The 17,093-nt window shown below is 39.3% G+C and overlaps 1 long non-coding RNA gene across 2 annotated transcripts; it reads right to left on the bottom strand.

Annotated features, from left to right (window-relative positions):
- On the bottom strand, positions 1-12,365 carry LOC104910633. Of its 2 annotated transcripts, XR_002114178.2 has the most exons (4): positions 11,328-12,365; positions 11,043-11,209; positions 7,397-7,532; positions 1-1,024 (listed from the first exon to the last, which is right to left on the bottom strand). It is a non-coding gene; the product is annotated as an uncharacterized LOC104910633 (long non-coding RNA). The 2 variants fall into 2 exon arrangements; XR_004159526.1 differs by having other exon boundaries at positions 11,043-12,362.
- Between the last annotated feature and the right edge of the window lie 4,728 nt (positions 12,366-17,093).

Raw genomic sequence — 17,093 nt, 5'->3', positions numbered from 1 at the left:
TTTTGGAAGCTTCTCCCTTTACTCAGGTCCAAAGTAATTTAGTTATATACTTATCCTTACTTGATATGAATTAAACAATTTCCAACTTGTACAGTTTTAGCTCAGGCATGAATATAGGTGCATATGCACACATATACTTCTTTACTTATCTATTTATCTATTTTTGAATGTTTTACATCCTTTTCCCAAACTGAAGGGTAACCCCTCCATGTCTTTAGAGGCAAAATTCCTAGACTTGTCTAAAAGAATTTGAAATAAAGGTGAAAAACTTTAATAAAGTCATCATCCTGGCAAGCTGAACTTCACTGCCTTTTAGTCACCTGTGACAAGTTACAGTGGCAGTGACAGGACTTCATCTATCTTCAGATACTGTGGGTTTCCAGCTCTCGCGGTTCACTGCCATTCAACTCCCTTTTCTAATAGATGACTACAGTCACTTAACAACTAACTGGCTGGGTAGGCTGATGAAGCCAAATATGTTCTGATATTCCCAGGTGTATACGATGAGCTGGAAGCAGATCTCCAGCTTGCACTTTTATTTTAACACTGCCTTAACTAAATCTTTGTTCTGAGTAGTTCGAACAACTCAGGGACATCCTTTAGAAAAAGGGAGTTTAGAGGCCAGTTGCAATTTACAGATTAAGTAGTGAAAGACTCATTCTAATCGACATCATTTCTAATTGAACTGAAGGGTCAGTGATTTGTTCCTATTCCCATTAATTGACTCTTTGAGTAAGGAAAGATGCTCCTGTAAGTCTTAGGTCAAAATGAAGCTGATTCCATTTCTTGTTTACTATCAATAACTTTGACATGTAGGAAGATAATTAAAATTGAACATGGCAACGGTATAATTAATTGATTTTTTTCCCTTCCCCTCCCCCCCTCCGCCTCCCCTCCTTCCTGGAATAGTGCTCTGGGACAAAGTAGAAACTATAAGAAACCTGCACAGCATGGTGATTCTCTACAGAGCTTTTGTAAATTCTTGGCTAATTGCTTGAAAAAAACTGGTTGTCTTCTTATTAACCTACAAGACAGGGGAAGATAAAACATATTTTCAATATATTTTAGATTTGAATGAGTAGAATTATAGAATGAATAAAAATTAATTTAACAATTTGCCTCTCTTTCTTCTATGCAAAATCTCTCTTCAAACTTGCCCTGCTAAGCCTTTGGTGTCAGAGTTGATTAACACAAAGGAGGAGACAGAAACACTGTTCCTTGCAACATTTAGGTCAGAGCTGATGCTCTCTAGCATGTATCTAGGCCACGTCTAATTAATCTCAGAATACTCCATGGTTGCCGGATTACCTCTGCCAGCTTCTCCCACGGAAACCTGGCAGCAAAGATTTTTACCTTAGGTGAGGAATTTCCCTTTTCTGAAGGCAAGTGGAAGGGTTTTTTTTTCATTATTTATGTAATGTTTATGCAACAAATTATAGAGCCCTTAGGATAGAGCCTAGATAGTATTTAGTAGGGGCAAACTCATTTAAAATTAGTGGAATATTGTCACTGACTTGAGTTGAGCCAAGACTTCACCCTAAGATTTCACCCCTAATTGTTTTTGGATAAAGTTTACTAACCGTGGCCTTCATGTCTCTAAATTTGATGCTGTTAGTCAAAAGAATTCCGTTTATCTTTGTTTCTAAGCCAAATGTGTATATATGGTGTTCAGTCAAATTAAGACTGGAAAATACAGATCAGTATAGTAAGATTGTCACTGAAAAGTCTGTTGCAGATGAGGAAAGAGGGACAGAGTTGTGTTTGTGCACTTTAAACTCTACTCTATGGTCGCCTGTGGTCATCTTTGGTCATTACTAGGATCACAAAGTTTGAAAATGCACTCCCAGGTCTGTAGAAGTGCTTGAATCAAGATGAACTCCTCACATGAAGCAGCAGTGCCAAGTACATAATTCAGCACACTTACCAAATGAAGGAAAAACTAGTGATACATAGAACCACAAATGCATCATAACACTAAAAATAGAGCACTAATTAGCAATGCTAAATTGGTATGCAGGGTGCTGAGTGTCAGAAGAAGCACCAAGGCTGCAGCCTGAGGACAGAGTTACTGAGACTTCAAATCAGTGTGCCATAAATATGCATTAATTTCTTACGCACAAAGCCAGATGATTTTTCACACCTGGTGATATAGTACTAAAAGACAGGACAAACTATTACTTGCAGAACAAGAAATGCCTGTTATTGTGTATCTATTAGTATACTCTTAAAATACCGGACATGAAAAGCAGGCATTTCTGTAATGGACAACATATGCTTTTTGACCACAATTTTTTCAATTACGTCCTTACAATGTGTTTTACTTAAATATAAAATAAATAAATAACACGCATTTAATACAGCAGTCTTATCAAAATCATCACTTAAATGCTTCTTCTGATACTTTCAGAGTTATGTAGTAATATACATGCAAATAAGATGCAGATTTTTCACATCCTTGTTTCCCTCTCCAACGTGCGTTGATTCCTAAAACTGGAAATGCTATTCATAGGGATTCATAGATGATCAATATTGGCACATAAAAAATAAATCCATGTTGAAAAATATGCCTTTAAGGGAAAGGGCAAATACACCCTTTAGAGAAAAAAGAAAAAAACACTAAGAAGGAAGTAGTAAAATCAGCATCCATCAGCAGTTTTGCTTCCACTATGATCTACCTGCCCTTCAAATGTGTGGTGGTGGGCCAGCTGATTCCTGCATTAACATGCCTCATGTCTACGTACAGAATTTTGGAAGTCATCTCATGTCTTAGCTTGTATTAAACCCACGACAGCAGATTTTTTTACATGTAAGATGTAGTTCAGCAAAGTGCATGTAGATGCATCAGATTCCACAGCAAAAACTGTGGAAGAGACAAATCCCACTGCCTTGCATTTAATGCTTTAGGATGACCTCACAGACAGGTTATAAAATAGTGAAAGCAGGTAAAAATGCACACAGGCTCGTGGGAACAATAATATTTTAAATCTGTGTAACTGGTCATCACAACTCACAAAGCATTCTTTCACCAAAGTCCCCTACTGCAGTACTGAACAGTAGTATGGGAAGAAGGGCTCCTGTCTGCTTCTGGCTGTAACAGCCCTGCAGCCACCATGTGCTGGGTTGCATGACATGCTATCAGCCTTATGGCCTGGGGTCGATGGGCCCTAGAGAGAGGAGTTATCTGAGCAGATTATACGGGCTCTAAACTCACCTTTGTTACCCTGTACACTGCAGAACAGCATTACTTCATTATTCAAAGAGAATATTAATCAAAGGTAACTTAAAAATTTCCTACATCCATGAGTCTGTTAGGCATAATTTTCAATGCAATATCTACAGCAGCTAATTAAACATGCAGTTGTTGTTTTGCAGCCTGGATAGAGATGAACTGTTAGGCAGGAGCAATCAATAACTTGCACTCTCTGAAAGAGTAAGCACTTATAGCACATGCAAAATGCAAGCAATTATCTTAAAAAGAACTTCTACGCTGTTATGAGTGGCTGCACAACTTGAATTGCTGTTGAAAAATTAAAATAGTTCATTGTAAGCCTCTGAGAAATTTCTGCCTCTGATAAGGAAGTCCTCTCTGATCATGCAGAGCTTCTACCAAAGCCTTCCTTTCCTGTACTTTTTTGTTAGCTTTCTTCTTTCTCTCTTCATAAAAAGCGATTATCTTCTGTAATACAGGCTCTTCATCAGGCTCCAGTCTATCAAGGAGCCTACCAGGATTTTCAGTATCCCACTCAGTGATCTGGGTACAGTTAAATGATTCACTACTTTCAACTACCCAAAACAATCTCCATTATGAGGGCGTTTTCCCATATTACAATACATAAAGAGGAATAGTAATAGCATCAGTGTTCGTGCTGGTTGCATAGACCAAGTCTTCAGAGAAAAATCCAGATTGCTCTGATGAGATTTAGTACCAAAAGATTATGTTTTTGTTCTGACATAATAAAGTCCTGGTGTGTCTTGATGGTTATTCTGGCTCTACAGCACCATCCTACCTTAGTTTTTAAATAAAGTTCAATGCTCAGGATGGACACTATTTAAATAAATCTGTCCAGAAATGCTTAGCAGATGCATCTGGTTTCTTTCATTCTCATGCAATGTCAGGTTTCAAATTCAATACATGATTTTAATAATCCTGCTGACAGCGTTTATTTTTATGGCCATGAAGCTCTCGGTGCTTGTCTACTCAACCTCAACACTGACATTGCTCTGAATGTAGCACTGGCTCACTGAAGCAATGAAAATAAGAGTAATCTTAGAAGTCAGTCTGCTTAATGTTAGGACATCGATTTCTTGTCCCCCTTGTTTAGAAATTTTAGCATGTAAAATGCAAAAGAAAAAAAAAAATCCTAGGGGCTTTGCAGCACATTCAGAGAGTACAAAGTTTGAATGCTGTCATGCTGACCCATTTCAGCTCTTTATTTATCTTCCTCTGCTGCTGCGTGTGCTTTCTGTTATGTATCTTTACCCTGTGTTTGCTTATCCTGAGCAGAACAGACTGGTCAAGTCTGTTCCTAAGGCACCTGTAGAATGTTACACGTGTCTTAATCCTAGAGGTAACCAAGATCTCAAGTGCGCGCGCAAACACACACACACACCCTACTCATCTAGGACTTCCAATGCACTTTCTATAGCTAAAAACATCCTGCAGGAGGTTCAAAATCTGTATCTGCACTAATAGCAGTGTATTTTAGATGCTAGAGCTTTCCTCATCACCTCCAAAGTCTTAATACTTATATTATCCTCTTTTCTTAAGGATACATTTGAAAGTGAGCTTCAAACTCACAACCCATCTCTATAGCAGTAATAACACCATGAAAATGTTTGTTTTCAAGAAGCCAGCTTTCTCATCAAGTTGCAACTTCCATTACTGTTATGACACTTAATTCTCTGAGGCCCCTTAGGCTGAAATACCTGCAGCTGTTCAGTACCACTGACTGGGTAATCCATCTCTATGCAACATACTAGTTTTTATGGCTGTATCTTAATAAGAATACTTGGATAAAAGTAGTGATGAAGCTTAAGGTCCACAGGCCAGATGCTGAATATGTATAAATCCTGTGGCTTTCAAATACATCAAAGAAACGATATTCATTTGTCCCAGGATTTGCTCCCTACTTCCAGTTTTACCAGACTTTTCTTCAACTAATCTTGCAAAGGCCTTAACTACATCCACTTCTGACTGTACCCCTCTCAATCCCTTTCAAATACCTCCTTCTTAACATATAACCCTCCTGTAATTCTTCCCTTTTAAATCCTTTTCAATCCCATTTTTTCTTCATTTTTTCCCCTTAAATTAGCTAATTGTTGGAAGCATTTGTAGCTCTTTGAAATTTTACTTCTGAATGTGTTGTGGTATGTTGACTCTGAGGGCTGAAGTTTCTAAGCAGCTTTCAGAATAATGAGATTTGTGTGCATGACTCCCATGCACTACTTCGAAGATTTACTCTATAGAGTGAAAATATTTAAAAAAAATAAATCAACTTCATTGTTATATTCACTTGTAAACACAGCTCAGAGTATGCCTCCTCTACTGTACGGTTACTCCTTTCTCCTCTAAGATACTTGCTATACTTGAGGAGCTTGTGAAAGTACACCCTTAACAGACCACTTTTTAACCTAAGGGTGTGTCATCCTTAGCTGTAGCTGGTACGCTCAACAATTTTTTTCCTATCTTCTTCCTGTATGCACTTAGCATTTGTATGCGTAACATATTTGCACTACACATTCCTTTAACTGGAGGCTTGTTTTCTTTCCCTGCATGACCAATATTTCCAGTTTACGTGGCAGTAACTTGTAGATACTTAATGTAAAGTTCGACTGATCTGAAGTGGCATACTCACATATCACATTATTTGAATGAGTAATGTGCCTAAAACATTAACCTAAACTACCCGGATTTTGCAGGCTGACTCGGTTGAGCCAATGTTCCTGATATTTCATAGCTTGTTAGGCTTTGTATCATTATTTCATACCAAGGCTTTCATAATCTCCTGACAAGTAAATCTACTGAGGGTCTAATTATTGCCTCGTATTTTTGACCCTGTAACTTGAGTTTGGTTTGCCAAGACTGCACACAGATAACTTTGTTCACATTTCTCCTTGCGCTCTAGCACAGGTATGTAAGCATGCCACGTGGTTGGCTGATTGTGCCACATAAGTTGGGTTGATTGGGTGCTGTGCCAGCTGGTCCTGAGCTACTGGCTCAAATAACACCAGTGTTCCTCTCCCCACACCTGCTGCTTCATATGCTCTGGTTGAGCACTGCAGCCTGGTCATTTATCTTAAGCTCAAAGACAGCACTCAGATAGGAATCAAGATGCAGTCATTTATCTGTGCATTTTTCCTCCTTCACCTTCCTACCCAGCCACAACTACGCCACCTCCAGTATTGTGCAGAAGTATGAGTGCTGTGTGAGGCACGTGCTAAAGTATTTCCATCCAAAAAAAAAAAAAAACAAAACATTATTCCACTGCTTCCTCTATATACAACATTTTGAACTCAAAACTTTTGCCTTGTTGGCAGGCTTTGGGTTAACTAGCTGATTCTGTTAATAATGAGCCACATGAAATATAATGACGCTTAATTGGAGAAGAAGAATGTTAAGCAAGCCTCTTTAGTGGAAAGAAGCGAGGAAAGAAAAGGAAAGATATTTAGTATGCGCATTAAAAAAAAAAAAGATATTTGGTATGTACACAGGTTTTCATTTGTGGCCTCAATTGCTTCCCCCTTTTGCCAGGAGGGATAGTGACTTCATGATGACCCTGTTTATTACCAAGTTACACACGTGCCTAAGCCACTGTTTGACTATAGGAGCACTAAGGCCTGTGGGTGGGAGCTTCTTGTGCTTTCGCATTTCCCCAGGCTGTGTAAGCCTATTGGCTTCTCCATAACTGAATTAGCTATAGAGTACAGTTAAATCAGTGGTTAAAGAAAATATATTTAATTGTTAGCTGCAAACTTATTGAAGACTCTGTTAAGATTACAAGGATAATATGCATTCCAGATAGACATGAAAAGCCAGAAGTCAGATAGGAAGACAAAGCATAAAAAAAGTGTTATGACAGTTGAATATTTCTGCATTATGATATTTAAATGGCTTCATTTTTAACTGTGTTGTTAGAACTATCTTTTAAAATCCTTTTTAGTAAGACAGCTTTAACACTAACTCTGTCCTCTACTCACATAAAATAATTCTTTTTTTTAAATTTATTTTTTTAATGTCCTGTATTCAGAATCATTTGCTTCCTTCACATGCACTAGGGGTAGAGAAGTCTGCAGAACTGAGAATGTGGCTGAATCCTCAGTGCAGGTTCCTGTCCAACACCTTTCACTTTTTCCTTATTAAACACAGACCAGATACATGCGTGCCCGTTTTACTCACCTAGCAGCACAGAAAAGTTACTTCGGATGGCCTCTTTCAGAAAGGCAAAGGAGAGCAGACCCAAGTCAATCCTTTGTTCCACAACAGGAGAGCATGCCAGGCTGTGCTTCAGTTTTCCAGATAAGGTTTACATCATCTGTTAGGATTGATCCAGGTCTTGAAGGAAGTGCTATTCAAACGCTTTAAATTATCAAAAGCTAAGTCTAGCAATCATATACAACCCTAAGCATGATGGGGGCATCACAAACTTTACTGCTTTAAAAAGCTTTCCAATCAGAGGATGATCCTTTCTAGATCCGATAACCTCTTTCCCTTCTTCCATTCCAACAAATGCAGTCCCAAGAGGCAGAGCAAGTTGCCTGGGAGGGTCTCAGGTCCAGCATTTTGAGCAGCACCCCATTTCACAAATGCTCTTCCAGGCACTGGATAAGTAGAGTGCAGAAGACACACAGAAAGAAGATATTTTTCTCCTTACTGATGTCAGCTCTTGCAGCTCTTGCTTTTTTTTGAGGCCTCAGACCTTGCAACATTACAAAGAACTTCATCTCATGGCATCTGCAGGAGTCAATCTTTTCACTCTCACTCCACAAACCCTATCACTCTTTTCTCCCCAGAAACCTGCCGAGAGCTCAAATAGCCCTAAAGTCAACACTAGCACATTAAGAACATAATTCATTTGGTAAACTTGTGAACTTTGGTTGCCTGCCACTGGCAAACCATTGTGTTGTTTCAGCTTGAGTTGTACTCCATGACTTGAGAAGGCTTCCCAGACTTCCAAAGAACCCTGGCAACTCAGTGCTCAGCTGACTTCTCAGCTGGGAGCACTTCTGTTTCTATAGCAATGGGAGCCCAGGGCCATGCTCCAGACAGAAGGCTGGGGAATTCCTCTTCAACCATTGCTGCCACAAGCAAGACTACACGTAGGCTAAGCCTTCAGGTACCACAAGAACAGTCGGTGGTTCAGGTTCCAGCTACGGCATTCTCTGCTGCAGAGAGCTATATATGTGTTTTATTCAGCAAATTACAATTTTGTGAATTTGTAACTCATGGCAGCCAAGTGTAGTTTTTGGCACTTTCTTTGTCCTTGTTCATGCCCTCCAATGTTTCTGCTCTACGTGGTTCTTAGTAGTGCTGTTTTTTATTCTACCCACTGACTACACTTACCCACTCAGTACAACTTTGTATCTGGTCAGATGTAAGCAAGAGAAAACCTCCTTTTAAATAATGGAGATTCAGACTAGAACAAGTTATTAGCACCTGCATATCAATAGAAGGAAAACAAACAGGGAAGCAGAAGGGTTTCTGTACCTTGCAGTAGTAAGACATGAATTTTTTTCTACTTGAGGCCTTAATTTTTAATGCTTTTGGAAGAAACCCAGTTTCTGAGTCCTGTTTGCCAGTAACAACATGTTTTAAAGAAAAATCAATATGTAGTATGATGGTATTTATTTGCACTCTAATTTCCTTTGATACAGGATATCAAATAAACAATTCCTCCTTGCTAGCAATAAAGTTTTATGATTTATTCACTTTGTCTCTGCTTTATCATAATAAAGCATGCTTGTAGAGGTCTGCACGTGCATTTCTTGTTGTAACTGCTTTCCTCTCAATAGCTGCACCTTTACTCTTTGATTTTGCTTATTGTTGCTATGGTACTGCATAAGTTTGCATTTTGCACCACATCCAGACCAGAACTGATTGCAGCCAGCAAAGCCTTGGCACCAAGTGATATCTTGTTTCTGCCTATTGAGTGGCAGCGATGCATGCTCAGCTTTGCAGGCCATCCGCACAAAGCCAAGCCCAAGTGGGTATGCTGGGGTTTGGCTTTGCTGATGGGACAGCTGCCATGTGAGTGAGGCAGTATTTGATCCTGGTACACAGCTGCTGACACTACCAATAATGAAGCTTAGAGAGAAGTCTGTAGTACAGTTGTGGTACCAGGTAAAATGATTAGGTTTTCCACCTTGCTTAAAAGCAGAAAACTTACAAGCTAATACTGTTAAACTTTTCCAGAAAAAGTGAATAGATCTGCAATCTGTTTTAAAAAAAGATATATGTGCAAAAAAATCCACAAAAAAAAGCAAACAACAACAAAAAATTCAACAAAACAAGCACACCTTGCATGCCACGAGCTATAAATACCTCACATCTAGACCACTATTAGCTTTGGGAGAATTTAAATTCAAGATATTACCCGATCAAATTCTAAGCCTTAAGGAAAATTACTAAATGCACAAAGGAAAATCTTAGTGTGAAAACATTGCTGCAAGCTTTAAGTATATACACAAAAAGAGTCAAATTGCTGTTAAATTGTCTGTAAATTGCTGCTCTTCTGGGTAGAGTAAATATTTTGTGATACATTATTTCCTCTTCATCTGAAATGCAAACTGTTTTCTTTATTACTGGTATAGCATTTAGGATTTTTTTTTTTTTTAAATGAGCAATAGTTTTTGCGTATGCCAACCACAGCGATCAGCCATCAAGAATATCATGGAAGACAAATAAGAGAAAATTCTTCGCACTTGTGCTTTGTAAGGGAAACATTACTCAAGGTTTACATGGGTAGAGGCTCTTCAGAGAACTGAATATATTCTAGACCTCATTTATGGCTGACTTCCCTTCAAATTAACAATTCTGTCCTGAGAATTAGTACAGTTTCAGCCTTTCAAGTGTGATTTAGGTGAAGAAGGTCCCAGTAAGTGCTCAGATGAAAGACTGATGGAAGAAGAAGGCTTCTTGTACAGAGCAAAAGCTCAGCAACATCTCCAGTACCAAAAGAGGATAGGCCAAAGGACAAAAAGGCTCTACTTTTTTTCTTTATTTATTGGTTCATCCTGAAATGAGACTCTTTTAGGAATTTGAATTTCTTAATTCAAAAGGTATGTCAGAAAAAAGAAACAGGCACGAAGTGATAATCAAGGCTTTTAGCTAAGTAGCAAACTCTCTTCTAATTACATCCAAAAAGTTCCATGAGAAATGTTTGCTTACCTAGACCATGCCATTTTGCTTATCAACCTCAGACATATGTTTATATTGCTTCTACTGCAAGAGAAGTGTTTCTTCCTTATCTTTACAGAAACGGCAGTGGTGCAGCAATGACACAAATAGCACTGGACATGCTGACAACTGGCTAGGGTGGGCAGCAAAGCCATTTTGCTTTGCTCAGCGAGGCATATGTCACACTTCCCTCCTTGCCAAGAGACCAGCAGGTGAGTATGGCAGGCTGCAGCTTCTTGAGCCAGAGCCCTGACAAGCAGGTTGGGCCTCCAAAAAGGTCAGGGGCACAGATCTTTAGTCTGTAGAATCCTATTTAGTAGAAATAAGTTGAAGCCATTAAATGCAGCCTGCTATAGATTTTTATTGTCCTATATCCATAGTTATTCAAGGCTTATTTGGCAATCAGGTAGCATTCCTCGTTGGTACAACTTCATAAACACTTAGCAGCAAAAACATTGGCATTCTCAGTGGATCACACTGCAACTTCATTTCTCTACCCTTCCTTGTCTGCAGCCTTCCTTCCTGACCTATTTCACAGGTTGGTAACTCTTGTTCTCATATCTCAGCAACAATTGCTTCAAATATTTTCATAAACATGCCTATGGTACTGACACTTGATCTGAAAACAACAAATAATTTAGTTACTGACCTAATTTGGGGTTGACGTTGTATCCTTTCAGTTGAACATCTCAGTGGTTGGAGAGCAGGAAACACATCTCAGAAGGCTTCAAATGCAGATTTCTTGGCAAGAAAGTGGTGGAACCACAGCTGGTCACTAATCAGGAGGCACAAGCAGGAAGTCCTAGAGAAAAACAGCTCAAGAAAAAAGAGAGCAAGTCTGTAAAGTCTTTATATACCTTTTGGGATGGTCAATGGAAGAGTGGAATTGGTGAAGAGCTGGGTGATGTGGGATGGCTCAGGTGACACCAGTTACCCTAACTGCTGCCCTCCTGTCCCAGTGGGCATGCTGGTGCCAGCATGGAACTGCCTGGGTCACCTAGAATACATGGGGTTGCCTAGGATGGTTCTTCAGGGACTATTCACTGGCAACCGACTCTGTGCTTCAGTTCAGGTTCTGGAAAAAGAGAACAAAGTAATTCTGGCATGGCAGTCCACTCTCTAGCCTAGTTTGGGCAGTTGCTACCAAGCCAGACACTTTGACAGGAGGTTTGGGAGTTTCTAGTGTGAAGGTGCCACTACTGGGGTCAGTACCCTGGCAATGCTTTCTTGTCTCTTCTTGTTCATCTGCCTGTATGTGGGTAGGAAATTACTTTTCTTCTGCACATCAGTTCTGCCTTCACCTGCCAGCACGGAAATTTACTCTGGCATTTCCTTAAACTAAAAGCTTATAGATCTAAGTTAGGAGACATGCTTGGGGAGGCATTAGTGAATGTCACATAAGCATACAATCAGGCAGAGTTAAAGAAATAAATATACATTTTTCTTCTTACCTCAAAATAAAAAAAGATTGTCCAGCTACAGTGATCCAAAAGTAAACACTCCACCAAGCACCCTCTTGCACAGGCAGGTGGCACTTCTCAGAATTGGGCAGGGATTTATATTCAGAACAGGGGAAATATGAGTGCTGTCATTGAGCTAATAGGCAGTTAGTGTGTGGAACTATTGCATGCGCTAGGGTATCACAAGTTTTAAGGATGGAAATTCAGGGTGTGGGTGGCAAGTGCTTAGGAACAGCTGCTGAGCATGCGAAGCTGTATGTGAAGGCTGAAATCACATAGCAGCTGCTGCTGACCCCTGGAGGAGCAAACTCCCTCCTGCTTGAGGAGCTGCCCACATGCTCAGCTGGGATGCAATTATAGTTAACGTATACATTCATCACACACTCTTCATAACTTCACTGACAAACTTCACATACTTGCAGGCACTGGTGGAGAAAGAAAGATAACAAGGAGGCAGAAGCCAGACTTGGAAGCTCTTCTGCTTCTTGATCGATACCAACATATATGCCACTGCTTGGTCTTGACACAAAAGAAAAGTCAGAGCAGAACATATGCCCATTGCTGCATATGTTTGTAAATATGCACCAGGAGCTGCTATGTAGCTCTTGTTTTCTCTGTTGCACACCAGAGTGTGGTGCAGTCCTTTTTCATTCCTCTCCTTCCTCAGTTCAAACCTTGTTATTTTCCTGATATGCCCTTATTTGCAAGAGCTCTTTAAAGCTTTTTTTCCTTGATGGTTTGCATCTGATGTTATCAAAGTTAATTATATAATTGACACAAAATTCACATAAGGCTCTTAGTTTTCTTAATACACTGTGCTTCCCCCAGACTGTGAACTTTAAATGATGCAAGTGGGAGAACACTCTGTTGTTCAACCATGTTTAACTTTAGGCTACATTAAAACTAATGGCTAATTGTTTCTGATGTATCTAAAACTTTATTGTTTTTTTTTAATAATATTTTTTTCTCTGTTCCTAGGCATTCACTTGCCAAAGAGTAGCACCTGTAAAGTAATTGCTCCAATTTCCTTAGGGCTTTCATATGAGTTTTTGTTACTCATAAAATCCCCCTCACTAGGATTTTGTTTTGTTGCTGTTAACATCCCTTCAGTTTATGATTGTTCTGGAGAGATATTTACCGAAGTTTGCTCAGTGGAACTGCCTAAGGACTTAATCTAAGGAATGGTTTCAGTGGAAAGCTTGGATGGAAAAAGATAGGTTTTATTTATTTATTTTTTTGCAGCTGGAGATGCCTTCAGTTTGCATTTGACTGCAGCAGCCTCTTAAGCTATCTAGACAAGGAACAGCCATGTATTTCCACTTACCCTTTTTTTTTGGCTATTTCTGACAAAGTACTTCAGAAGCAATGGTCGCTTTAAGTGTACCCTCAGAAAGATGCTTGAATAAATAAAAAGTATGCAGCAGATGAAAGGGATTAATTTAACCACATAATTTAGATTAGAAAGTTTTAGTGTAGAGGTACAGCACTGAAGAAGCAAAGCGTATGGGAATGCATAAAATCAAGCTTAAAGTAGAAATGCAAATGAAAAAGAAAAAAAGCATTCCTTGAAAGACAGATAATAGGTAATAAGCATCTCTTCTGTCCCTGGTCTCTGAAGGTGATTGATCCTTGCTGTTCTTGTTTATGATTCCTGAATTTCTGCAGGAAAGTACCTACTTTTGATAGCTTAATCCTACTTTGGAAGATGATATATTTTATGTTTTATCAGTTGAAAATATAAGAAGAATCAGTTGGGAATTTCTAGTGGTTTTTTTTGGTTTCTTAATTTTTAGGAGGTTGGAGTGGGACAAATAGATCTCTATATGTATCACTTTTTACTGGAATCAGCTCTTCACTGACTTTTTCAGTGCTTCCTTACTTATCACTTGAGGAATGGTATGTGTGACAATTTTGTACACATTTCTATGTTAGTCTCTTATTTAAACAGACATTCAAATTCTGATATTGTTAGAGCTACCAATGCTCTTCGATGGAGTAGTGGATTTTGGTTTCTGCTTTGGTGTGGCTGGGGCTGTGAGAGCAGCAAGCAGCCTCTGAACAGGCTGGCCTGGCTCCTTCCTGACTTGATATGCATGACTTGTTTCAGCAGCAGCAGATGCACAACAAATTGAAACACTAATGTTGTTATTTCTGAGAGGTATTTATTCAGATCAAGGTTTTTTTTTTTTAAACTGCTCTACAGCAATCTTTTACTTTGTATTCCATAATTTGACACATCCAAATATAAAATAGGTCAGGTGTACAACTTTTATTTCATTATTCAGGTTCTTAACTACAGTCTGGTAATTTACAGTCATGTATTCTTCGTAAACTGTCAGTATGTCTTGAAAACTTTATTTTAATGCATCAACAAGTTGGTCAAAGCTTTTACCATTGTTGTTTAAAAAGATCTAAGCCAACTATCTCAGACTAGTCAGCACAGAAGTTTAATGTTCTCATTTAATCTATTACATATATTACTAATCGCAGCCTACTGTATAATACTTGAAAACTTGAAAATATTTTCCCCATTTTCATTCTTTTTCTAGAGAGCTATATTTCCTAAATCAAACTTACCAAAGAACTAGACCTCAGTTCACAGAAAATTAGACAACTGCCTCACTTCTTGAGGACTGATCTCTACCATCTGCTTACCAGCTCAAACCACTACTGGCTGCCTTGCCTACAAGCATATGGGGCAGAAATTACACAAACTTATCCCCTGCTCTTCTTGGTCCTTTAAAATTAGTTTGTAATAGCTGAATTGTGGAGTTGGCTTTTATTCCTGAATGTTAACAGGAAGCAAAGACTCTCAGAAAAATGAGAGAAGTGGGTATTTCACAGGATACCTGCAAGAAAGACTGCTTATTGGCAGAGGTGCCTGGAAATCACTTTGGCCATCACAAAGGCTAACTGATAAACAGAAGCATCTTAAAAGCTCAGAAAGGACCATACCTTTCTGTTTTGACACCTAATCCTTTGTGAGCCATGTATGTGCCCATGTGGGCTGGACCACTGTGGAGCACTAGATGACGTGAGGTGGAGCAGATTATCTAGAGACCTCCTGGAAAGCTAGTCAATGACAAACTACTTCAGACAACAGAATTTTAGGTGGAAAACAGGTTAGGCTAAAGCTGGAAGAAATGTCCTTTGCAGGGACAACAACTGTGAGTGAAGGCTCCCAACTTCAAAGAAAGGTTTTACAAAGCCATGGTGCATAGATTCATACAGAAAGCTGGTAGCAGAGCCCTGATGAAGCATCATTATTGTTCCAGGTGCAGATTACCATGATATCTTTAGAGGCAGAGCACTAGCTGTGATCTGAATGCTCATATTAGATGAACAAAGGAAATAAAACTTCAGGGAGCATACAATTAACAAACGTACAAGTTAGAAGAATAGTGTGGTTAAGATGGTATTTTACAGGCTTATAGTTAGAAAGATTGTCATGGCAGAAAGAGACAATCAAAAATGAAATGCTCACCCACATCCTAGGCTCACAAACTCCAAAAGGAGGAATTACCAAAAAGAGACCCTTCCCCCTGGCAGCCAACCCTTAAATGGGGTCTAGGAGAGGTGCAGCCAGGCTCCACCCCTTCTGGTCACACAGCTGAATTGCTTTCACCTGTGCTCCCAAGGCTGACCCAGTCCTTGCCTCAGGTGATCAATCAGTGGTTTAAGCCGTGACTCAACAGTTCCCATACAGAGGCTTATTGTTCTTCTATAAGGAATCCTTATTCCTTGGCTGACAATCCTTTCAACACTGCTTTAACACAGTCTTCACACCGGTACTCTGATCTATCAGGAACTCGTGTAGCAAAGGGAGAGGGTTAATCCTGTATTAATGTTTTCTAAATAAATGACTCTGGGGGTGTATAAACACAAACAGGAAACAAATGAAAGGATTTTCTGCTAATAGGAAAGAAAAGGATGTTTTAGTGCCATCTCTGCAAGTGCAGCTTTGATAATGAGAATCAAGGGAAATTTTATATATATATATATATGACCTTTGCTAACTTACTGGAGAAATAACTGAAACTCTATACAGATAAAAGCAAGAGATGCTGCATGTTGGACAATCTCTCTCTACTTGTGGTTTTATGAGAAAATAAAAGCCATTCTGCCTCTCTCCAGCCCAACTCAAGGTGAACTTGTATCATGTATTCACCAGGGATTACATATCAATTTTACATTTGAAATAATGCCTTCAATTAAAGTTGTTATAACCCCCTAATGGCTTATACAAACCATGTTTTAATTTAATGGAATTATAACTCAGTTTCTTGTATCTATGAGCTTAGTATGGATAATCACGAGTTAAAACCTACTTGTGAAGTTTAAGTTCAGCTGCTTCTGAATGTTTCTAAGAAGTATTGATGGAACAAGATGCTTCTGGTCTTAAATAATCCCCTTTCTGACTTCAGCACTGAATTTTTAAGATGAGTAAGAAAGTAGATTGCCAGTGAAATGTTCTCCCTTGCAGAAGGTAAATGGATGTTTGTCTGCCTGTGCTGAGGTGCATTTCTAGCATGGACAAAACTTGCAGTGAGGTACTGACCCATAAAGACAGGATCTCTCCCTTTTGCTCTGGAACCATTCTGCACAGCAGACAGCAGAGGTGTCTCCAGTGCAGAAGGGCTCACGGCTCTGCAAGGGCAAGATCAGAGCAGCACTACTCATTGTTATCTTGAGGAAGGGGTCTATAATAGCTGAACACACATCAGAAGGAAGAGAAGAAGGTCTGTTATTCTAGCAAAATCCTGCAGTTGAGGAGTTAAAGGAAAGACCAAATAGGAAAAAGAATGAAGAAAATAAGTGAAATGGCTAAAAAGAGGCAAATGCTGCAAAGAGCCATGACGGCAGAGTCACGGTGTTACTTTTGTTTAGGAGTTCTATGCAACATTTGAAGAGGAACATGGGATACCTTGATCCCCACAGGGAGGAGGCAGAGCTGCTTTGTACTCACCTGGGTTGATATTTCCTGGAAAATTTAGTTAACCACTTATCCTGTTTCAAAACAGCCTGAGGTGCAGAGAAACATTAGAGTTAAAAAAGTGACCATCATGTTCTGCTTCTACATGCTATCCCCAAAGCATCCTTGGGAATACACACACATACCCTTGGTGGAAAGCTCAGCACTGACTTGGTGTCCAGCAAAGCTTTGCTGTAGCTACACACATACCTCATGATCAGTATGTTTCAGATTATACAGTTCTTTCTTCTAAATTTAAGTCCTTTGC

Source organism: Meleagris gallopavo, chromosome 4 (assembly GCF_000146605.3).
Source record: "Meleagris gallopavo isolate NT-WF06-2002-E0010 breed Aviagen turkey brand Nicholas breeding stock chromosome 4, Turkey_5.1, whole genome shotgun sequence".
NCBI lineage: Eukaryota > Metazoa > Chordata > Aves > Galliformes > Phasianidae > Meleagris > Meleagris gallopavo.
Note: the sequence above shows the minus strand (reverse complement) of the source record. Positions and strands in the feature narration are given on the sequence as shown.